This window comes from the organism of the source record quoted next, unplaced genomic scaffold (assembly GCF_019419815.1).
Source record: "Pyrus x bretschneideri cultivar Hongxiangsu unplaced genomic scaffold, Pyrus_bretschneideri_v1 Contig6, whole genome shotgun sequence".
Lineage (NCBI taxonomy): Eukaryota > Viridiplantae > Streptophyta > Magnoliopsida > Rosales > Rosaceae > Pyrus > Pyrus x bretschneideri.
Genome location: NW_025999798.1, coordinates 4,470,079 through 4,494,566, shown reverse-complemented (window position 1 = coordinate 4,494,566; position 24,488 = coordinate 4,470,079). Strand labels below are relative to the sequence as shown.

At 36.2% G+C, this 24,488-nt stretch overlaps 2 long non-coding RNA genes, 1 other non-coding gene and 3 pseudogenes across 4 annotated transcripts; all 6 read left to right on the top strand.

Annotated features, from left to right (window-relative positions):
• Positions 1-714: 714 nt before the first annotated feature.
• On the top strand, positions 715-875 carry LOC125471688. Its single transcript, XR_007253780.1, has one exon. It is a non-coding gene; the product is annotated as a U1 spliceosomal RNA (small nuclear RNA).
• Positions 876-4,977: 4,102 nt separating this feature from the next.
• Positions 4,978-6,312, top strand: LOC103967730. 2 transcript variants are annotated; one of them, XR_007253751.1, is made up of 2 exons: positions 4,978-5,707; positions 5,870-6,312. It is a non-coding gene; the product is annotated as an uncharacterized LOC103967730 (long non-coding RNA). The 2 variants fall into 2 exon arrangements; XR_007253752.1 differs by having other exon boundaries at positions 5,867-6,312.
• Positions 6,313-12,830: 6,518 nt separating this feature from the next.
• On the top strand, positions 12,831-14,523 carry LOC125471562 (annotated as a pseudogene).
• A 374-nt stretch (positions 14,524-14,897) lies between these two features.
• LOC103939086 lies at positions 14,898-18,567 on the top strand. Its single transcript, XR_007253681.1, has 4 exons — positions 14,898-16,220; positions 16,299-16,402; positions 18,023-18,199; positions 18,301-18,567. It is a non-coding gene; the product is annotated as an uncharacterized LOC103939086 (long non-coding RNA).
• Positions 18,568-19,968: 1,401 nt separating this feature from the next.
• Positions 19,969-22,480, top strand: LOC125471396 (annotated as a pseudogene).
• Positions 22,481-22,572: 92 nt separating this feature from the next.
• LOC125471689 lies at positions 22,573-22,723 on the top strand (annotated as a pseudogene).
• The last annotated feature ends 1,765 nt before the right edge of the window (positions 22,724-24,488 follow it).

Below are 24,488 nucleotides of genomic sequence, written 5' to 3'. Positions count from 1 at the left end.
CAATGAGTTAGTAATAATGTGGTTCAAATCTGCTTTTGGCAAGAATCAAACATAAGACCTCTGATTTACAAGTGAAAAGGAACATTATTAGACTGTAGTACTAAGCAACTATATCTTCAATTTTTTTGGTTATGGTGTATACAATTGGATCATAGGGACTTAGCAAACTAGGGATTTTCACGTGTGTTTGTCAATGCATGGGCCATAGCCAGAGACCCTAGCATTTGGGACAGTCCTAACTCATTTGAGCCGGAGATGTTCTTGGGGTCGGAAATTGATGCTTTAGGCCGGAATTTTGAGCGTATTCCTTTTGGTGGTGGGGGGAGAATATTCGTGGTTTCTATTGGCAATGCAGTTGTTACACTTGATTTTGCGGTCACCTATTAACTCATTTGATTAGAAGTTCGGGCTCACCTTACAGATGGTTTAGCCTCTAAAAGTCGTTGCCAACTGATTGGAGATTTTGTAGTTTCTATAATTAATCAACATTTTGTTAAAGTGTATTAAAATGAGATTTTGTAGTTTCTATAACTGATTGGAGATTGATATTATGGAAACATTGTATTAAAATGAGATGTTTTGTATATGTAGTGGGATAACATGTCCCACATTTTTTTGGTTTTTTTGGTGAACTAATATGTCCCACATTGGAGAAGAGTAAGAGGAGCAGGTTGAAGTGAGGATATATAATTGAGAGGTGTGGGATAATGGAACATGTATACTTGGATGGGGTCTATGGGCGATTAGAAAAGCCCAGGTCCTAGGTTGGTGACCTCCATTGCATTTTGGGAGGGGTGCTCGCCTAAGGTCAGCCCCTGTGGCAGAACCTACGTCATAATTTGTTCCCGTGAGGGCCTACGTGCGCGCGGCCCTTGTCCAAATAATAATTAACGAATTTTGAAAATAAATAAGTAAATAATAATTTGAAAATTTCATTTATTTCCTGACTGTCTTCATACCATCAAGATTAAGTTCTGCACCAAACGTTTAAACCCAACGAAAACAATTCGAGTACTGCACCAATTTTTTAAAATGTAACGATATATGTAAATCGAATGTGAGATGTCAAACAGATTGAGTGGTGCACCAAATGTTTAAACCAATGAAATATGCAAATTGATTGAATATCCTAATGATGTTAATGTGAGAAACATTCCAAATGTTTAACCCAACAAAAGATTTAAATTGACCGAATACCCTAATAATGTTAAAGCATTGGATTGTAATGTGAGAAAATTGACAATCCAATGCGAGAAAATTGACATATCTTTAGTTCTTCTCGTCTCATTTGTTTTTCTTTAATAGAAAAGAAGTCATTATTTTTTTGGTACGGATAGAAGTCTCTCTCACTTTAAAATTAAAATAAGGGTAGATCGAAGTTGGAATTTTAATTTTTGTGTCTATAAAAAAGTATTTTGCTAGTCTTTACCTATATAAGTGAAATAGTGGTTAGTGGATGTGCAACGAAGATAAGAATTAGAAGTAAACTGAACTCCTAAACCTCGTTTAATCTGCTTTTACCTTCCCTTTTTCACTTGAATGAAGAACAAACTATTTCGTTCATATAGGATCTCTTGAGGATTTAAGAAGTTGAGAATGAATTTCATATGATAGGAGTAGGGCTGGAAAAAAATCCCAAAAATCCCAAACCAAACCGAAAAAATCCCGATCCCAAACCAAAAAAATCCCAAACCAAAATTCCTGAAATTTTCGGTATGTAATCCCGAACCAAACCGAAATTTTCGGTATGGGATTCGGTATTCCATCTCCATTTTTTTGGTATTCCCATACCGAATTGAAATAAATATGATTAATCTTTTGTTTGTTTCTATATTCCAGTTGTCTCAACTAATGTGATTAATCTTTGGATATTAGTTTAAGTTCATCAGAAAAGTTTGATTATATATATCAGTATACATATATTATACTAGTACCTTAATATTGTGCATGCATATTGTTAATTGATAAACTAGTACATTAATAAAACTAATTAATATAACTGATGTGGTGTAATTCACTATAGGGAGGTTAATAAAGGGTATACTGATAGTTATAATTGATGCACCTTAATATTTGATGTAGTTTAAGTTCTAACTAGTACTAATAGTTAGTGATATGAAAAGTTTGTATTTGAATTATTCATTATTTATTAGTTGTAAACAATTTAATTTCCTCTTTTATTTTCTTAGTATTTATTATCTATTAGATTATAATTCAATGTAAATGATTTGTGGTTTATTGTTTTAGACACGGCTAATTTGGGAGGTGAGGAGAATACAACACAATTTTGGCTCATAACTAATTTTTTTGATTTTGGGTTTGTTACTTTATTTATAAACCTTGGCTTGTAACTACTATTTTTGCTTTTGAGTTTGTTACTTTATTTATTACTTTATAATATGTCAAATTTTAGCCCAAAAACATAATATGTCAAATTTTAGTCCAAAAGCCCAAAAGCATTTTGGGATTCCCGATTTGTCCCGAAATCCCGAAATTATTTCGGGATTCCCGAAAATTGGGATTCCCAAAAATTTGGTTTGGGATTGGGATTGAATTTTGGATTCCCAAAAATTTCGGTTTGGGAATCGGGACAATGGTTTCGGTATGGGATCCCATACCGAACCACCCCTAGATAGGAGGAGGGATTTTGCATGGAGTTACTAATAAGTTAGGCTACTTTCTATATTGCTAATTGTTTTTATGGTGAAACTTCAACCTTCTTCATGGTATCATAGCAGGTTGTGTCACGTGTGAAAGCCTATGGCCACATGTGTTTCACGTCATCTCGTTGTTTCGTCCAAGTGTTAGGCTTGAAAAGTCGCTACACGTAAGGAACGTGTTGAGAATAAATCCTACATTAATAGGAGGAGAAACCTTGTACGAGTTTATAAGTAAGTTGGATTACTTCTCATGTATTATTATTGAATTCACAGCGGAATCTCAACTTTCTTTAATCGGGATAAGCAATCTTAAGAGCACTTCTGACTCTCACTAATCTTAAGAGCACTTTCTTTAATCGGGATGAAATCCAAATCCTCTATTATTCACTTTGAAGAAGATCATCAAATACCAAAAGGCTTCCACCTGGACCAAACGGATCAGGATCCTCTCATGATCCTTGTATGGGGATCCTCATGACCAAGAAGTGTGGGCCGTTGGATGAAAATCCAACGGCCACAAACAGGGAGGTCCCTTTAAAGTTATAATAATTATAGCCATTGGATTTTCATCCAATGGCATTCAACGGCCACAAACAGGGGGGTTCCTTTAAAATTATAATAATTATAGCCGTTGGATTTTCATCCAACGGCCTATACTTTTTGATCATGAGGATCCTCATCCTTAGATTAGGAGTGGATCCTGATCCGGACCAAACCGACTTTCCTTCATCGGCAATCTCGAGAGCTTGGCAAAAACCCATCTCACTCTCACTATAAGCTTTCACAACGCTATGGCCCCATTAAGTTTTGGCAACTCGGCCGAATAACAACCGTGGTAATTTCTTTGTCAACCGTCGCCAAAGATGTCCTCCGAACCCTGACCAACTCTTTTGCAACCGCAGCGCGGCCCTTGGAGAAATAATAATTCAAAAGTTTTACTTTCTGTTTAGTTTTTTGAATACAAATTTGAAAATTTTGACAAGATAATAATAATAATTCCAAAATTTCTAAGGGCCCTCTTATTATCCTATTCAAAGCTTTTTTTTGTTATCATTTTCAAAATATTATTTAAAACTATTTCTTAAGTTCATTTTTGAGTTCATTTTTTTAAAATTATTGTACCAAACAAGAATTTTTGATTTCAGATTTAAAAATGTTTTTGAGTTAAAAAATTAGATTCAAATTGCATACCAAACATGCCCTAAGTTTTTTCATACTCTTAAGATTGACAGATTAATTTCTGCACCAAATGTTAAACTTAAGGACAACAATTTGAGATCCGCACCAATTTCCTAACCCTAACGATAGATGTAAATTGATCGAATGTCATGTCAAATAGATTGAGTGCTGCACCGAATGTTTAACCCAACGAAAGATGTAAATTAATTGAATGATGTAATAATGTCAAAATATTGAATTACAGTGTGAGAAAATTAAAATATCTTTCTTCTTGTCTCGTTTGAGTTTCTTTTTAACACTTGTTCTTTTTTTGTAAGACATTTCATTTGTTCTTTAAGGACATAAAAGTATGACTTCTTCGGGCCTATACAAAAAATATAGAAGTCTCTATTTTTGTTATATTTTTTACAAATAGAAGTCTCTAATTTCACAGTAAAAATAATTTTTTTTTTTGCTTGGACACTAAAAATAAAGTGAAAGAGGTCAAAGTTGGAATTTACCTTCTATTTTTGTCATAAAAGAGTATCTTGCTAGTTTCACCACCATGGCAAAAAGAGATATTTTTTGGATTTCTTCCTTCTAATTCATCAAGTTCGAGGATTCGAACCATTAAAATTTGATTCAACAGTTACAAATAAGAGCTCACTTTAAAAGTTATAATAATTTTAATTGTTAGATCAAATTTCACCGATTCGGATCTTCGGACTTGATAAATTAAGAGGAAGAGATCTAGAGAGAATTCATTTCCCTTCTCTGCAATTGTTTTTGTCACTTTTGTCCCCGTGTATGTCCTTTATCATGTGTCCACAATGATTGATGGAAACAACACATTATTTTGTTTGTATTATGAATGTGTCTTTCGATGGATTTTGTAGTAAGATTCATAGCTTCAAAGTTGGTGCACTTAGTGTGAAGCGTAATGGCCATCAGCGACATATGTTATTTCACATGTGATGAGAGTTATTAAGAATGAATTTACATTGATAAGAGATTTTGCATGAGTTTATAAGTAAATCAGGCTACTTCTGTATATATATTTTCAAATGATTTTATAAGTAAATTAGAGCAGTTGCAGAATCTTTTTTATTATTTAAACAAATGATATTATTTACACACTAAGGGAGGGAGGTGAGTTTAACCTCACAATAGACTAACAACAGTGTGGTTCAAATTCGTCTTTTGCGAGAATTGAACCTAAGACTTTTCACTTACAAATGAAGAGGAATACCATGAAACTATAGTACTAATGACGTGTTTACTAATCCGTAATCAAATTGAGAGGAATTGAATTGAGGAGGAATAGAAATGAGGTGAAATCAGAATCAAATTCTTTTTGAAGTTGTTTACTAAAACTATCTAGAATCGGATTAGGAATGACATTAATGTATATAACTGTTTACTAATTCACATGAATCGGAATGAAAACTACTATGATTACTAAAATACCCCTAGTTTAATTAATCTATTTTATATACTAATTATTATTATTTTTTTTTAGAAAAGAGAACCATTTTTATTTTTTATTTTTTTTGGTAAAACTTTTATTATTTTATTTTTGGATATTTTTAGTGGAATTCTCGTGCTTTTAACTTAGAACACACTGTCCTGTGTCTTCATCCAAATTGGCATTATCTAGAACCCGCAACCCCGAGAGTTCACCTCCTACCGCTTCTTCTTCGGAGAGATCACCTCCTACCGCGGAATTCTCGTGCTCATAGCCTCATCCTGGCGGAGAGATCACCGTCTACCGTTTCTTCTTCAATGACGTGCGGGCGTCGAAGCCTGTGCCTCAGCGTGGGACTCCGCAACCCCAAGCTCCAATTCGGGTCTTTCTCACCTGAACCCGCTCCTCTCCCTCGGCCTCTCTGGTACCACTCTCTTCTCCGTCACTTCCGTTTCCTTTTGTTGCTGAATTTTCTGTTATTATCAATGGTGGCAATTGGGTTCGGATTTTCTGAAGATTTGATTTTTGCTTTGGGTATGCTTGTCATTTTTGGGTTGATTTTGCTGTGCCGAATCCTATGGAGGAGGACATGGAGAATTTTGAGGTGGTGGAGCGAGAAGAGGCGGCGGAGCAGTAGAGAGCTGGTAGAGAAGATGACGGAGGACAACGAGAAGATGGAAAGGAGTACTGAAGGTGCAGGGCATTTTGGGAAGGAAAATTTGATTCCATATGGAGCCTTCTCCTTGGAATCCAAATACTACCTTCTTCTAGGTAATCCAATTCCGACAATATCAAGAGATGAATTCCTAGTTTTATGTGGGGCCTGCAGAACTGTTTATTCCGCTTAAGTTGGTAAACAGAGGAATAATTAGGAATGGGGAATGATTCCCATTCTGCCATATCCTTTCCCCATATGTAAACACGCCATAAGAGCTGTTCCAGCGTGTGAAACCTCCCCCCAGGCAATACACTATGCTATCCACCCAGTGAACAGTAACTGCCCTTAATGAACAGTAATCACCTTTTGCATCTCCACCGTTGCACTTCAATAGCCTTGGCAATAGGTAATAAAATATTAGTATTTTTTTATTTATAAAATAATACAAAATAATTTTAATTGTAATTTCGGATAAAATTTTTAATCGTTCTCGTTGCGCCATGTGTCATTATCTGAAAAGTTATTAAATAATACAAAATAATTTTATTTGTAATTTCGGATAAGATTTTTAATCGTTCTCGTTGCGTCACTTGTCATAAAATCTGAAAAGACAATTATTGGTGATGGATTTCCGATAAGATTTTTAATCGTACTCGTTGCGCCACGTGTCATTATCTGATAATACAATTATTGGTGATGAATTTCTAATAAGATTGTTAACCAATCACGTCGCGCCACGTGTCATAATTTTTTTACAATATTTGAGGATAGATTTCCATCAGATTTTTAACGAATGACGGCATGCCACGTGACATTATCTACAACCTAATCCTTTCTGAATCCTCCATATAATCCACCATGCATCCTCACAAATCTCACACCAATTTTCTCAAGATCTCTATAATTATTCATAGTTTATGCTTCCTTTTTCACCAAAATCTCTATCATTATTCATAGTTTTTGCTTCTTTCTTACAATGTCTTCTTCTTCCTCTAGGATGATGTGGGAACTCGATCAGCAAGAGGAAGAATTGTTTAAGCAATTAGAAGGAATGTTCAATCTCCAGGTGGCAAAAAATGAGAGGAAAGAGGATGAGGAGCGTAGAAGGAGAGATGATGAAGCAAGAATGGGCAGAGCTTCACATTCCCGTCGAGTCATCCAAGCTGTGGCTCAGATCTACAGGCCCAGCCGTTTCGAAAACCTTGATAGAAGTAGGAAACGACGAGGCACGGAATTCTTGGACGATTATTTTGTCCGCAATAGTACATTCCCTGATATATACTTTAGATGTTGTTTTAGAATAGAACGATATTTGTTCAACAAAATCATGATTGCTGTTTGCAACCATGATTCTTATTTTGTGCAAAAGAATGATGCTTTTGGTGCTATGGGTCTCCTTCCAGAGCAAAAAATTATTGCTGCCTTGCAGATGCTTGCATATGGAACATCTGCAAACCAAGTGGTTGAGATAACGAGGATGGGGAAATCAACCATTCTTGAGTCCCTGATGAGGTTTTGCAGAGCAATTGAATCTATCTACACCACAGAGTACCTCCGGACACTTACAGACATGGACTTGCAAAGGCTTCTGAAGAAGGCCGAGATGCGAGGTTTTCCTAGGATGATTGAAAACATCGATTGTATGCACTGGACATGGAAAAATTGTCTAAGTGCATGGGAAGGCGCTTATGGGACAGAAAATGAGCAAAAAGTATCATTTTGGAGGTGGTGGCATCTTTTGATACATGGATTTGGCATGCCTTTTTCGAGGTTCCGAGAGCTCAAAATAACTTCAATGTCCTTGCCCAATCCCCAGTGTTCAATGATGTCTTGCAAGGAAAGGGACCAAAAGTCCCATACTGCGTCAACGGACGTATGTACGATGGGCCATACTACTTAGCTGATGATATTTACCCAAGATGGTCAACATTTGTCAAAATAGTGCCACGTCCGCGAAGTGCAAAGGAAAACACTTTGCAAGCTGTCAAGAGGCGTGCAAGAAGGATGTGGAGCATTGTTTTGGTATCCTCCAAGCTCGCTGGGCGATCATCAGGGGTGCTGCCAAATTGTTTGATGTAGAGTCGCTTTGATCGATCATGATGACGTGCATCATTCTTCACAACATGATTATGGAAGATGAGTACGATTATGATGCCGTTGATGAATATGAGCCAGACACGATGAACAATTCAAGAACACGTATACATTGCACTCAGATCGAACGGTTGATATTAAATCAGAATTTTTTTTCATATTACCGTTGCAAATCGGACGACCCATTTTAAGGAGCCGTTGAGATTGAACGGACCGTGGGAAGCCATGTGGCTTCCCAACAGTAACTGAGGCAGATTGCATCGCGGGCCCCTAGGGTCTGAAATTTATCGGCTGACGAGCCCCCATGAGCAGGTGAGGCGCACGCGCCTAATAGAAAAAAAATTAAAAAATGGGACTGACGCCAGGCTGACATCAGCCCTGCGTTAGGTCCACCTTGGGCTCGCGGGTTGACGATTCCTCACAGGCTTGTTGCTTGGGCCTGCCTAGTCCCTCGGGCTCCCCACGCTGGAGGGCTTCAGCCAGGCTATCATGCCCTGTTTGGTCCACTGTCCCTCGAGCAATCCATAACGGTGGACTTGCTCTTAAGTGACATTCTTAAGAATGGATGGCAAGAATAATGAAGGCCAACCACATGCGCCTTATCACTTCTCATATCGATTTAAACGTAAGATTCATCTGTTGGAAAACTAGGAGTATATAATATTAACAAGTTTCCTAGATTACTAGCAGAGGTTAACATAATACCTGAGGCAACCATGTTTTTGGTTGAAAAATGCATTTCTTCTACTTGTTTAAGACCTTATGTTCCAAAGGTGATAGAACCCTCGAATCTCAGAACAACTCTTCACAAGTAGGGAATTGGATTATATATACACATGCTTCATCTAACTTCCATCTATCGTGGAAATCAGTTACCTGCAGTTGCCGGCAGTTTTCACCGAGTAATGGATAAGCAGTTATCAATTGCTGCATGTTATCCACATATCCTTGCTTATAGGAAGCAGTTTTTCCACGTGTGTAACTTACATCAGATTGTATTGTTACCAAATACATTTCATCCTTCACTGAATGATAGTTTAGTCCAATTAAGTTTCTAATAATCTCCCACTTGGACGTAAACAAATCATTTAATCGAAATGTTATCACAATTACAATATTGACTCCTTAGTGATCACATCCAGTTACACGTAACTTGCTTCCCCACATCTACCAGTATTAGTTCAAATGTCGAACTCTAGAAAACCATGTGTAGCTCATTGGCACATGCATTCTAAAATCACTGTCATTTGAATATAATCCGTATGATGTCAAACTTTCAATGAACTTAACATTCATTTTTCTATAAATCAATTCAATCAACTTTATGGATCATCTTTGGACAATCACAGTTCCTTTACTGAATTGAAAATCATATACCACTTTGTGTTATATAAGCTATATAACTCAAAATAATCATAAAGATTCAGCACATGCATATTTATTACTGCAACTCAGTCTTAAACCATCACTTCATAATTGTAATGGCATACTGACAGTCATGCAAATACATATAAATACACATTCATACATGTAATTACCCAGTGTACCTTTATAAAGCTAACTTTATGTTGCCTTCAACCTTAATCACTGGATATTAGCTTTTCAAGCTTCCGGCATACTCATACGAAACCAACATGCGCTTTGGAACATAAGTCAGTTGTACTAATATATATTATAAACTGAATCAACATGGCATTATTTACAATAACCATAAGGAAAATAAGATAAGCCAACCATCATAATAGGGAAAATAAGATAAGCCAAGCATCAGGTCCAGATGCTATCAAAATTACGTAGTAACGCTTTCTTTACTCCCACATTTCAGTTGATTCAAAACCATCATGCACACTTGCAACATGGGCATCCTTATCATGCACTCCCACATTTCAATAGCCGTAAAAATGTTATACCCTAAAAGATCGCAAACCATTCATACATTTCTCTCTTTGGAAAAGAATATTGACATGTGTTGAGTTTTAAATTCATAATTTACACAATCCAATTCCAGAAGTCTTTTCACTTCAGTGAAAAACATATGTACACAAGTTGATACTACAAGGTTATACTTTATACATATATTTGTGTCTTTGCATTGGTTCATCTCAAGCTTAGCAATGTAAGACAACTCATTCCTTATTTAAACACACAATATGTCAATTTTGCTTCATGTTTGCAGAACTCGAGATTTTTAATCCATATTGATTATTTCCCACAGCAACCAATAACGTGGCTATTCAATTCAGTTAATATATATTTACTATACATTATCATAGAGCACAGCAGGCTAAGAAATTGATTTACATGAATTTACTTTACCCATTCAAATGGAAATCAAAGGCAACAGACTTACCCATGTAAGAGTTATGTCAGGCATCAATCACATATAGAAATAACATGTATGATTCTTATTCCCATAGATGAATCAATACATACACTGCCAACCGATATCAAGTATTTCTATTATTCCTTTCAGTTACTCACACACATACAATTTTTGAGCAATTGATAACTTGATAACAAGAAAACTAAGGGGTTTTGGATCAGATTAAACCAAAATAGTGATAGGTTGATTTCATCAAAATTCAGATGCCAATCAAATTAAATCACTAATAAATACATCAAAATTTAGTGATACTCACAATCTGGTGTGCTTGGGTGTACGCAACCTCTACACCCATCAAGAAGAGCCCTTGTCTTTCCTTTTCTTGCAGTGAATAAAATTTTGACTGAGGAAAACATGAAAAACTTGAAACAACCATTAGTGATTGTTAAATGCATGTTTATATCACACCTTTGGGCAAGGGATAAAAACTACCATTGACCTTCATTGTATAGCCATCATTCAAGAATCTTATCATGCATTTATTACAAGTCTTTGGACAAGAATATGGCATGATCTACATGATACCATACACTGATTAAAACTACCAACAATTTATACATCCCCTTCTTTGGAAAAGAATGTGAACATTTCATGAGTTTTAAACGGCAAATACTCTACCTTTACTGTAACAGAACAATGTTCTTAATTGTTCTTAATATTTTACTGCAAACCAAGCTGTTAGTATAGGAGTAGAAAAAATAGAACCGAATTGTGAATGAGATCGAACCAGATTAACGTAGTGAACAAGCAAACATATGCAAGTGTGAGTTCATCTTCACACAGGTATCTCCAACTGCTTAAATGATCTTCGATCGTATCCAGTGTGTCGACCGACTTGTTCACCGCTGTATAGTTTTCTTGTTGAGAAATTGGGGTAGATTATGCTATTCCACTTCTCAATCTTATGCTTCAATGGTGTTGGCGAAAGATCCAAACCCGGATTACGAACCAACTCATTGAGTCCGGAGTTGAACAATTGGATTATATGGAAGCTTTCATTGCAGGCTACTTCATTCACATTGGCACTGTGGACCTCCCGTTGTACCCTCGAGCCCGGGATAATGGTATTTCTCATAGAATCCAAAGTGATGTAGTTATTAACAAATGAGAAACCAGGAATAACCAAAATAGTTGAGTACCATGTTATCGCTGTCATGCAATTTAACAATATAATGGATCTAGGGCCTGTTAAGTTGGGTTTTTGCCACTTTTCATGCTTCAATCTTTGCTCAGCAATCGAAGTGTCAACCAGCAATGCGTTCATCCTCTCTCAATGCTAAATCGAGATCCATTAGGCCCAGCAAAATTTCAATGTCTTGTTTCCACCTTTTGAAGTTTCCTCCATTGAGAGGCTCGATTGATGAAAGGCTAAGTGCAGATGATGTTGCTGAGGCAACCAAATAAAACATTAAATACAATTTTAATTTCATGCATCACTTTCACCTGTTTATATATCCCCTTTAGGTTAGAAATATAAACACCCCTTCAAAGTCATCATGTACATTCTGACCACTTCAATCATCTTTTATCACAGATATATCAAGTCTTTGGACAAGATAATTACAAGATTATACAAGGAATGATTCATTGAAACCTTACGCATTTTATATATTCTTTCCTTTGGAAAAGAGTATGAACATGCAATGAATCTTTAAACCCTTCTTTGCCAGAATATACATCCAAATCATTCACTTTGGTGAATTCAAAATATTATCATAAGTGCTGCATGACATTAAAAAACTTCTGAGGCAAGACTACCTCATGCATTTTATTGAAAGTATTGGTGCTGTCATGTGTTGTCGGATGGAATAATGGAAAGCATTAGTGCTGCCGCCGATGCTGTCATGTGCTTTGGTTCAACACATTTCATAAAAAAAATTCACATGCTGAAAACATATGCAGTTCAACACATACATTCGAATCTAGGATCTGTTAATTTGACTCTGATACCAAATGTTGGAAAACTAGGAGTATATAATATTAACAAGTTTCCTAGATTACTAAACATAATACCTGAGGCATCCATGTTTTTGGTTGAAAAATGCAATTCTTCTACTTGTTTAATACCTTATGTTCCAAAGGTGATAGAACCCTCGAATCTCAGAACAACTCTTCACAAGTAGGGAATTGGATTATATATACACAGGCTTCATCTAACTTCCATCTATCGTGGAAATCAGTTACCTGCAGTTGCCGGCAGTTTTCACCGAGTAATGGATAAGCAGTTATCAATTGTTGCATGTTATCCACATATCCTTGCTTATAGGAAGCAGTTTTTCCACGTGTGCAACTTACATCAGATTGTATTGTTACCAAATACATTTCATCCTTCACTGAATGATAGTTTAATCCAATTAAGTTTCTAACATCATAGTCTCTCTCAACAGAGAGAGAGAGAGAGAGAGAGAGAGAAAGAGAGAGAGAGAGAGAAATCGATCAAATGGACATTTTAAGTTGCATACTATTAGGGTTACTGGTTGCAGCGATCTCAATTTGCCCCCTCTATTATTCACTCGGAAGAAGATCATCAAATACCACAAGGCTTCCACCTGGACCAAACCCACTTCCCTTCATAGGCAATCTCTTAGAGCTTGGCAATAAACCCCATCTCTCTCTCACCAAGCTTTCACAACGCTATGGCCCAATTATGTCTTTGCAACTCGGCCAAATAACAACCGTGGTAATTTCTTCATCAACTGTCGCCAAAGAAGTCCTCCGAACCCATGACCAACTCTTCTGCAACCGAACCGTCCCAGATGCGCTCCAAGCCTGTAAACATTCCAAGTACAGCATGGCGTGGATACCGGTTTCAGCTACATGGAGAAACCTTCGCAAAACATGTAACTCGCAATTGTTCACCACCAAAATTCTTGACGCCAACCAAGCCAACCGTCACCTGAAAGTGCAAGAGCTCACATCCGACGTCAATGAAAGCGCTGTAAAAGGTGATGCGATTGATCGGAAGGGCTGCTTTCAAAACTTCGCTCAATCTTCTTTCGCGTACCGTCTTCTCTGTGGACTTAGCGGACACAGATAGTGCGAGGGCGAGGGAGTTCAAGGAGTTGGTGTGGAGTATTATGGAAGAGGCTGGCAAACCAAACTTGGCTGACTATTTTCCCGTGCTTAAGAAGATTGATCCAATACGACGCCGTATGAGCAATAGCTTCCGGAAGATGTTTGACCTCTTTGACCGATTGATGATGCAGCGGTTTGAATCAAGGAAAAAGCTTGATTATATCATGACTAATGATATGTTAGATACCTTAATAAATATTAGTGAAGAGAAAAATGAGAATATGGACGTGGATGAAACTCTACATCTGTTCCTGGTTAGTTGCTACTACATATTTACTCTCTAATTTTGTTGCTCTCGATTAATCTCGAATAGCTTGCGTATATACTTACTGCTTGCTTAGAGGTTATATCGATGACTAGGGTCGCTTGTGTGGGTTTATTACAGGATCTATTCTGCGGGAACAGATACAACGTCATCCACATTGGAATGGGCAATGGCTGAGCTACTCCGCAACCCGGAAAAATTGTCCAAAGCTCAAGCGGAGCTGAAGCAGATCATCGGAAAAGGAAAACCGGTTGGGGAATCCGACACAGCTAAACTCCCTTACTTACAAGCAATAATCAAAGAGACCTTCCGGTTGCACCCAGCGGTGCCCGAAAAGCTGATGCAGACGTAGAAATCTGCGGGTACACTGTACCAAAGGGTGCACAAGTGTTTGTCAATGCATGGGCCATCGGCAGAGAGCCCTGCATTTGGGATAACCCTGACTCATTCATCCCAGAGAGGTTTTTGGGATCGGAAATTGATTTTACTGGCAAGAACTTTGAGCTTATTCCGTTTGGTGGTGGGAGAAGAATATGTCCTGGCTTGCCATTGGCAGTGGGAATGGTGAACTTAATGTTGGGTTCACTTATTAACTGCTTTGACAACTGGAAGCTTGAAGACGGAATTACACCGGAGACTATGGACATGGATGAGAAGTTTGGTATCACCTTACAAAAAGCTCAGCCCCTAAGAGCTGTGCCCATGTTATAGAAGAGCCCATGCTCAATATATGTACTTCAAGTTTCTACCATATGATATTTAGAATATATAGGACTAGGTTTGCCGAGTCTAGGCCTAGAGCTCTGACTGGAGTTTAAGAGCTAGTTTGTTATTACTTAGTTTAAAAAAAAAAAATATTACTTATATTGTGTTGTGAGAATAAACACTTATAAATAAAGCAGTTTAGTATTTGATTTTTTTTTTTTTTTTTTGTAAAAATGTTTTTAACAACAAAAGATAAACTTTTATGTAAAATTGTTGTGATTATATTAATGGAAATAGTTTGGACTAAGTTTATTTTAACCAAAATTCATTTAATAATTTTATTTAATGTAAAAGACAGTACATAAAAAAACTAAAACCTCATGAATAGGAAACAAACCCACATACAAAACAAAAAAAAATATATATATATATATATATATTTTTTTTTTTACCTAATAGAACTATACCACGTTCCAGTTCCCAAGTAGCACTAGCACTCTCCAAAATCCAATTCCCATCAATTTTCTGCAGTCAATTTTGCCTCCAGTCCGCTTTCTATTTACAGGTGATAATCGAGAAGATGTGGAAGTATCTATATATATATCTATATACATAAAGGGAGAGCCCCAGTTTGGTGAAGCATTTGATAAACCCAATATTGCCCTTTGTTTCCTTCACAATAAAAAACCACAAAAGTTTAAAAAATGAGGACAAATTCGTAAACAACCATTACTGAATAGAAAACAAATAAAAAAAAATCTATAAATGGACGTGCTTAACAGTTAACCCTCATAAACTGCTAAGCAGTAGTGGGCAGTTAAAAAACACAAATTAAAAAAAAAAAAAAAAAACTATCTTTACCATATATGTAACAAAGAAGGTTACAGTAGAAAGAAAATATAAATAAATAAATAAAAAACAAAATTAAAAAAGTATTGGAAAAGAAAACGGAAAATTGAAAAAAAGAAGAAAAACAAGTTGATATGCTTAAGCCTCTCAACTGCTAAGCGGTAGTGGACAGTTTTCTCCCCCATAGAATTCCATGATCTGAGTTAGGAGGTTCAACACTAAAGAAAGAAACTGTATTTGAAGTAGTTGTCGTAGTAGTCTCCCATTCCAATTTCACGATCCCTTGCGCTCTAACATCTCCCGTTCCCTTGCACTCACCCAGTTTCTATGTATGGGTCTTACTTTTCCATACAAAAACGGAATCATTGCCTTTATCTCTAGGTAAAACATAACACCAAAATGGTCAATCTCTCTAGAGAAACGATCCCTTCATTAAAGAGGTTCTGATTACGGCCGCCCACGTCACCTTCTACGAATTCAACATCGAGAACAATCAATGGGTTCTTTTCTTGAATCGTAACTTCCACTTCTCCGTTTGGTTGCCCAGAAAACTATAAGAAATTCAAGGGTTTTTAAAATTAATCCAAATTAATTTTATCTTTTTTAATTAATTATGTTTTGGATTTTTGGATTTTTTGAACTTTACAGTTGTTTTGCAGCACATCAACGACGACAGAAACATGTAGAGAAGGAGATAATGAGAAAGAGAGAGACAAAGACGAAATTAAAATGGGGTCGAGAGCGAGAGTAGCCGGGGCATTATCAAACCTCATTTGGACCCTCTGGAAAGAAGACCACCTGAAACACGCAATCCAATAGTCACTCCCATCTCTCAGACATGCCTTCTCTCATTATGATCAGATCAATCTCATCGACAACGTCCTTGACCACCAGCTTCGCTTTCAGCGGTACCTGCCTACTCCTTAATTAATTTTTTATTAATTTCACTTTAAGCAATAATTATTACAATTCTTCCATTTTTGCAGGTAAAGGTACAGAGAATGGTGTGGACTATAAAGGAAGCTTACTTTGTGTTGGAAATATGTTAATGTCTTGGGCTGCCATCTAAATCTCTGATATCTCTTGACAGGTATTTGCTTTGCATTTTTTTCTCCTTTCATTTTTTCAAATGTACACACGAAAACTTTGGGATGTCAATGATAACATGTCTGTATAATTGTACCAACACAATGTACCACTATGTTATTTCGATGCATTTTCTACAAATTTAGGATTTAGATAGAGTAATGATTGAGATAAGGGTAGGATGTTGTTGATATGAACTCAATCCACTTCTTGGCTTCTGTTTGGGCCCGAAATAATATTGTTGTGCCGAGCATAGGGTTGTGCTCGGCCCAAAGCTGTGTCAAATACTATGGGCTGCATGATGGATTCGGGTCATTTAGCAGGGTCGGTCGAGTCCTATCATAAGAAGGAGTAGTCCAGATAAATAAAGAGGGTCGAGGAAGTCCTGGTGCAACTAGGATTCTCGGCCAGCGAGGAATAAAGCCTCGAAGGGGGGTAAGTTCAAAGTCCTAATGGGAGTAGGGTTGTTCGAAGTACAGTTGGAACGGGGCAAGGACTCCCAATCCAGATAGGGGTTTGATTCGGTCTTAAGGAGTGGGTGCTATAAATACAAGAAATCATGCAACAAAGAAGGACCTTCAATTCAACATACAATTGCCCTGCGCAAAACCTCTCAAACACCTTGAGATTTTTCCTTTTCTTTTTCTGCCAACACACCTTCAATTTGGATAAACAACACTGTGAAGGCGACTGGTGAACATCTTCAGTTTGGATAAACAGCACTATTGCCGTAGAATCAGCCGACCGAGGAGCATTTTCAGTTTGGATAAACAGCACTACGTCGAGACCGACTAGTTACCTATCCAAGTCTCGGTCGAGGAGGGTTTTCGAATCCTTATTGGCAGGGGTCATCTTATCAGCCTTCTCGGCGAAGTAAGGTGTCACGAGTTACGACATTCGGCGTATCGGACGTCGAGTGGTTTTATGATTGGGTATTCACAGGTAAGTTTCAGAGTTCGGCATTCTGACGGCCGAACCACGTTCACCATCAAGACATACATCACCTTTGAATATTTGTGTCCGTATAGTCTAGTGTTGATTCGACGTGCTTATACTCTTACGAACATAATCACGGTGACCGAATCAGGCACTGACGATTTGTGAACTTCGCAGAACTAGCAGCCTCGTCTTCAGGCTCTAGAACCCAAAGACCGAGAGTGTTCCTTCCTCGGTCGCAGTCGCAAGATTAAGAAGTCAGCAACGCGCTCAACGCGACAACAACGAATTTTACTCCTTAGCCGAGCTCGGCCGACGAGTTGGCACGCCCCGCATTCAACCGAAGGACTTAGTTAGCCTATTAGTTACTCGACCTGCGCGCCACGTAGGCTTTGTAATTTTTAAGGACAACAGCTTCGTAACGTGGATGTTGAATGCATGCACTTATTTAATTTTATATGCAAACAAAATCAAACCTTTTATTAGCTTTTGTTTGTTTTGCTTGCTTCTGTTTTCAAATTTATTTTAATATAATTTTTGTTTTGGGATTAATGACATGCTTAAAGTTTAGTAGATTTGGATTAAATTTTGGTTGAACAGATTGTGTAGTTGCGAATCTTGATCTAATGGACAAGATTGTATAAAGAACTCGTGGATTTATCTCATCTAAAATTATTTATATTTTTAGGATTTAAAATTGTTTTATGATGCCAAGTTTGGTACAAAGAAAACACCGGAGTTGCAGTAGAATGAGCAGTCCACTGATGGAGCTGTGATAATGGGAGTAGTAATTCCCATGTGACAGCAAATGGGAATATGTGAAGAGAAAACTGACTTGGTCATCTATGAGCAATTTCAAAAGCAGGTTGTGGATTTGATCTTATCATATGCTGCATCGCATTTGACTCATTGCATGGACTTTGTAGGGTTGGATTCATTTTTTCTTCAATTTTGTCTGTTTTTTAGGGTAAGAGCTTGGCAACTCACTCAAATGGAGTCTTATCTGATCGGCATGAGGAGATACTGTATGATTTTGTTTTCATTACATTTTTACGACATTTTTACGTGTGACGTATTAAATTTTATTGAATAATGCTTCTTTAAGAACTGACATTTTTTTGTGAACTTCCCAGCCAAAAGTCCCTTTTACCTACTTTTGAATCGGCAGAAATGCGTACGCTAGGGGAGAGTTTATGCATGTGATTATACATGAATGACTTCACACGATGTAAATACAAGTTACTGTTACTCCATATATTTTTTCCTCATGATACCGTTTCTTTTATCAGATAAATTATTGTGTTCTTTTTTATTGGTTTGTGTAGGAATACCAAAAATTTAAAGCGGACTTTAACAAATCAGGTTTTATGGAAATGATAGGAGAAATATATTAGAGGTTGTCACCTACCTGCATTACAACTCTTCATTGATTTGAAATTTCAGAGTTTTTCTATTCAACCTTTCAATTTTTATTTTGTTTATATTAATATGATTCATTTGTCTTCACAAAAACAAGACAAAATTGTTCAATGTGAACTTTTCTCCAACAATTTCTCCATTTTCAAATACTGTCTACTATGCATTACTCATCTTTCTGGAATATGAGTCATTTACATCTTGCATTCCTATATGCAATTTTTCATTTCTTCTTTTTAAACTCTTTAAGAATGAGTTTGTTGAGATTAATAGTTTTCACTCCAACAGAGATACCCCAACCGGGTGAAAAAATAGAAATACGTCTGCTAAGTGGGTCATTTATAGGTGATGCCACCTTCACTTTTTGTTGCATTTCTTATGGAGTTCCTCAACCGACGTTTCATGAAGAAAAAAAAAAAAATGATGTAAAGGTCCTCGCACGCACAATTCACAAATTACAATGTGATGTAAACAATTTCTTACTAAATAACAATGTTAATGAAAAAAGCATTTTGCACTCGCATGATGTAAAGGTCCTCACATGCATATTCAAATTAAAGGGGCACGTAGCGCCCGTGATTAAAAAGAAGGCCTCTCGCATGATGCGCATGCGGAGAGGCTAGTGTTTTATAAAACTTCCATTTTAGAGTAGAAGGGATATAACTAGCTCTTCATATATGATCGTGATACAAATTCTAAAAGAACCCGAAATTATGATGCGTTATGGCACTACAATCATTCATCTTTAAAGTACACATACTAAATCATTATTTCTAGAATCGAACCGTGCCTATTTTTTAAACTGAACCGTGTTCATATCTTAAACTGAATGCTGGTACAATCACTATTGTAGTTCTATAAAAAGTGTGGGTTATTTTGGTTCAGTTTCAGAAATATTGTTGGTTGTTTTGCTGTAATTTCAAAAATAAAGTTTGCTTTGTTCTCTTTCAGAAGTAATGTGAGTTATTTTGCTATAGTTCCAGAAATAATGTAAGTTATTTTGCAGTAATTCCAAAAATGTTTGCGTCACTTTGCAGTAGTTCTAGAAATAATGTGTGTTATTTTGGTTTAGTTTTATAAATATTGTGTTATTTTGTTGTAGTTCTAAAAATAATGTTTATTTGATTTGTTTCCTTTCAAAAATAATGTTTATTTTATTCATTTTCAGAAATAGTTCTTTTTAATATTTTTAGAAAATATAAAATGAGTATAAAAGCAATGAAAACATGTAATTTGATAAGTGGACTCACTCCTAAAAACAATCTATGTTATTGGACTTAGATCTAAAAACCCCTACAACAGAGTGGAAATGTCCTCGAGCTATCACTATTCACTAAGACAATAGTTACTAATTACTTAATAGCCCGTACAATTATCGTCAAAGGTGGAGTTGCTCTTAATAATCTAGCCCTACAACACCAACTGGAGTTTAAAGCCTAGTCCACAAAAGCGATTCTTACAAGTAATGAACTGTTCTTCGTCAACGAATGTATCAGTGGGTAGAGTTTTGCATATTGCACGCTAAATTCATTGAATCAAAGATAATTTAAAATATATCCTCTTTATCATAACAAAACAAAGCAACACTCATTTTTTCACAATAATCGCTTTTCAATGTCTTCAAAATACTAAAGAGATCGTATCAGTTTATTTACTTGATGTGGCTATGAAAGAAATAGTATAACAAGTTGACTTCCCAAGCTATATCTTGAAGGATATATAGAAATGAGTTTTAACGAAAAACTTTCGGTTTTCAAGCCATTTTCATTAGTTTTCCCAGTACTTTTCATTTTAACAAAAAACCATATTTTTACTCTAAAAAGTCAATTATGGTACTATTCACTTACTGTCATTTTCGTTAAAACTCAAGATTTTCAAGCCATTTTCATTAGTTTTCTTTATAACAAATGTTGTTGAGAAGGCAAGATGTGCTTTCACGGATAGTCTTAGGCGTGTTGAAGACATCGTTCCACAATCTATTGGTTGTCAGGTAATTATTCTTTAAGGCCCTTTTGCCGTTTCTTTTCCTGGTTGGTGGTAATTGCATTTGAAGTTTTTGAATTAACTTGTGATGCTAGCATTCCGTGGTCATGATGCTCTGTGTACATCACTTAAATGTGTTCTAAACACAGTATATTGTTGATCTTGTTTCAGATTGAAGAGATTGTTAGTGAACTTGAGGGTACTGTGCTCTCACTTGATCCCTTAGAGAAGAAAGTTGGCGATGAAATAATTGCACTACTCCAGCAAGGGAAAAAGTTCGACAATTGTAATGACAATAATGAGCTGGAATCTTTTCATCAGGCTGCTATCAAACTTGGTATTACCTCTTCCAGGGCAGCTCTTACTGAGAGAAGAGCTTTAAAGAAAGTCATCCAAAGAGCCCGTGCTGAGGAAGATAAGCGGAAAGAATCAATTGTGGCTTATTTATTACACCTTATGCGAAAATACTCCAAGCTGTTCAGAAGTGAAATCTCAGATGACAATGATTCACAAGGTTCTGCTCCTTGTTCTCCCACTATTCAGGGTTCTTTTAATTGCTAGTTGGTGTGAACAGAATAGAATTAGTGTTCCTGATGGTCCCCCAGAGTCTCTTGACCTCAACTATTGGAGGCTTGCATTTGAGTCGGAGTCCACTGATTCAAAATCTATGGGTAGTGTTGGCTCTTGCAAGGTGAAGGGTGTCAAGGTGGTTCCTTTAGAGGAGAGCCATACTATAAAGGGGGACGTTGGAAATGAAACAAAGATGTGTCTCCATTAGAGGAAGAGTCTGAGCTTGATGTTTTCGAAAGTTATCAGGATCTTTTAACCACCTTGAATGAAGAGGAAGACTTCAGGAAGAGGTGCGAGGTAGTGGAGCAAATAAGGCTCTTGCTGAAGGAGGATGAGGAGGCCAGGATGTATATGGGTGCTAATGGATTTGTTGAAGCACTTCTACATTTTCTGAGCTCAGCTTTGCGTGAAGCGGGTTGTTTGGCTCAGGAAAGTGGAGCCATGGCTCTCTTCAATCTTGCTGTCAACAATAACAGGTATAGTTGTTTAATAATTTTAAAAGAATCGAATGCAATAACTAGTTTATTTGACAATATTTTGATTCATTTTGTACTGAAAACTTCAGAGGTCTATTAAGCATCAAAATGCGGAATCTTCAATAATAAAAAAAGCATCTGGGAGAGGGTGAAGTGTATAAATAATTGTCTACAATGTGTTGATATTTCCTTGCGTCATGGGTGTAGAGAATGATGCATTGGCTTTCATGATTTGTTTTTAATTATTAGATGTTGATTCTCCGTTTATCACTTGGAATGTATTGAATGGTCTGTATCTATGCCGTGCAGTATTTTGAGTAACATGTCAGAGTTTTTGGTTCTGTTCTATGCTTCTCTAAACCTTGGATACTTGAGAATAGTTTTAATTTCGTTGATTTTTTTTTCCAGAAACAAGGAAGCAATGTTAGCATCACGGGTAATTTCGTTGCTGGAGGAAATAATTCCGTGGTCATGATGCTTTGTGTACATCACCTTACAGATGTCTCAGCCTCTAAAAGTCGTTGTCAACTGATTGAAGATTTTGTAGTTTCTATAATTAATCAACATTTTGTTAAAGTGTATTAAAATGAGATTTTGTAGTATCTATAACTGATTGGAGATTGATATTATGGAAACATTGTATTAAAATGAGATGTTTTGTATATGTAGTGGGATAACATGTCCCACATTTTTTTGGTTTTTTTGGTGAACTAATATGTCCCACGTTGGAGAAGAGTAAGAGGAGGCAGGTTGAAGTGAGGATATATAATTGAGAGGTGTGGAATAATGGAACATGCTTATCTTGATGGTGTCTGTGGGCGATTAGAAAAGGTTAGTGACCTCCATTGCCCTTTGGGAGGGGTGCTCACCTAAGGTCAGCCCCAGTGGTAGAACCTACGTAATAATTTGTTCCTGTGAGGGCTTGCGCGCGCGCGCGGCCCTTGTCTAAATAATAATTATCCAATTTTGAAAATAAATAAATAAATAATAATTTGAAAATTTCATTTTTTCCAAACTGTCTTCATACCATCAAGATTAAGTTCTGCACCAAATGTTTAAACCCAACGAAAACAATTTGAGTACTGATATATGTAAATTGATCGAATGTGAGATGTCAAATAAATTGAGTGGTGCACCAAATGTTTAAACCAATGAAATATGCAAATTGATTGAATATCCTAATGATGTTAAACATTACATTGTAATGTGAGAAACTTTCCAAATGTTTAACCCAACGAAAGATTTAAATTGACCGAATACCCTAATAATGTTAAAGCATTGGATTGTAATGTGAGAAAATTGACATATCTTCAGTTCTTCTCGTCTCATTTGTTTTTCTTTTATAAAAAAAAGTCATTAATTTTTTGGCACGGATAGAAGTCTCTCTCATTTCACAGTTAAAATAAACGTAGATTGAAGTTGGAATTTTAATTTTTGTGTCCATAAAAAAGTATTTTGCTAGTCTTTACCTATATAAGTGAAATAGTGGTTAGTGGATGTGCAACGAAGATAAGAATTAGAAGTAAACTGAACTCCTAAACCTCGTTTAATACTTTTACCTTTCCTTTCGTTTAATACTTATATAGAGAATGAATTTCATATGATAGGCGGAGGGATTTTGCATGGAGTTACTAGTAAGTTAGGCTACTTTCTATATCGCTAATTGTTTTTATGGTGAAACTTCAACCTTCTTCATAGTATCGTAGCCGGTTGTTCCATGTGTGAAAGCCTATGGCCACATGTGTTTCACGTCATCCCGTTGTTTCATCCAAGTGTTAGGCTTGAAAAGTCGCTACACGTAAGAAAAATGTTGAGAATAAATCCCACATTAATAGGAGGAGAAACCTTGTACGAGTTTATAAGTAAGTTGAATTACTTCTCATGTATTATTATTGAATTCACAGTGAAATCTCAACTTTCTTTAATTGGGATAAACAATCTTAAGAGCACTTCTCACTCTCACTAATCTTAAGAGCACTTTCTTTAATCGGGATGAAATCCAAATCCTCTATTATTCACTTTGAAGAAGATCATCAAATACCAAAAGGCTTCCACCTGGACCAAACCGACTTTCCTTCATCGGCAATCTCTAGAGCTTGGCAAAAACCCATCTCACTCTCACTATAAGCTTTCACAACGCTATGGCCCCATTAAGTTTTTGCAACTCGGCCGAATAACAACCGTGGTAATTTCTTTGTCAACCGTCGCCAAAGATGTCCTCCGAACCCATGACCAACTCTTTTGCAACCGTAGCGCGGCCCTTGGCCAAATAATAATTCAAAAGTTTTACTTTCTGTTAGGTTTTTTGAATAAAAATTTGAAAATTTTGACAAGATAGTAATAATAATTCCAAAATTTCTAAGGGCCCTCTTATTATCCTATTCAAAGCTTTTTTTTTTGTTATCATTTTCAAAATATTATTTAAAACTATTTTGTTGTAGTTCTAGAAATAATGTAGGTTATTTTGCAGTAATTCCAAAAATGTTTGCGTCACTTTGCAGTAGTTCTCGAAATAATGTGTTATTCTAGTTCAGTTTAAAAAATAATGTGTTATTTAGATGTAGTTCTAGAAATAATGTTTATTTAATTTGTTTCCTTTCAAAAATAATATTTATTTTATTTCCTTTCAAAAATAGTTCTTTTTAATATTTTTAGAAAATATAAAATGAGTATATATGAAAACATGTAATTTGATAAATAGACTCACTT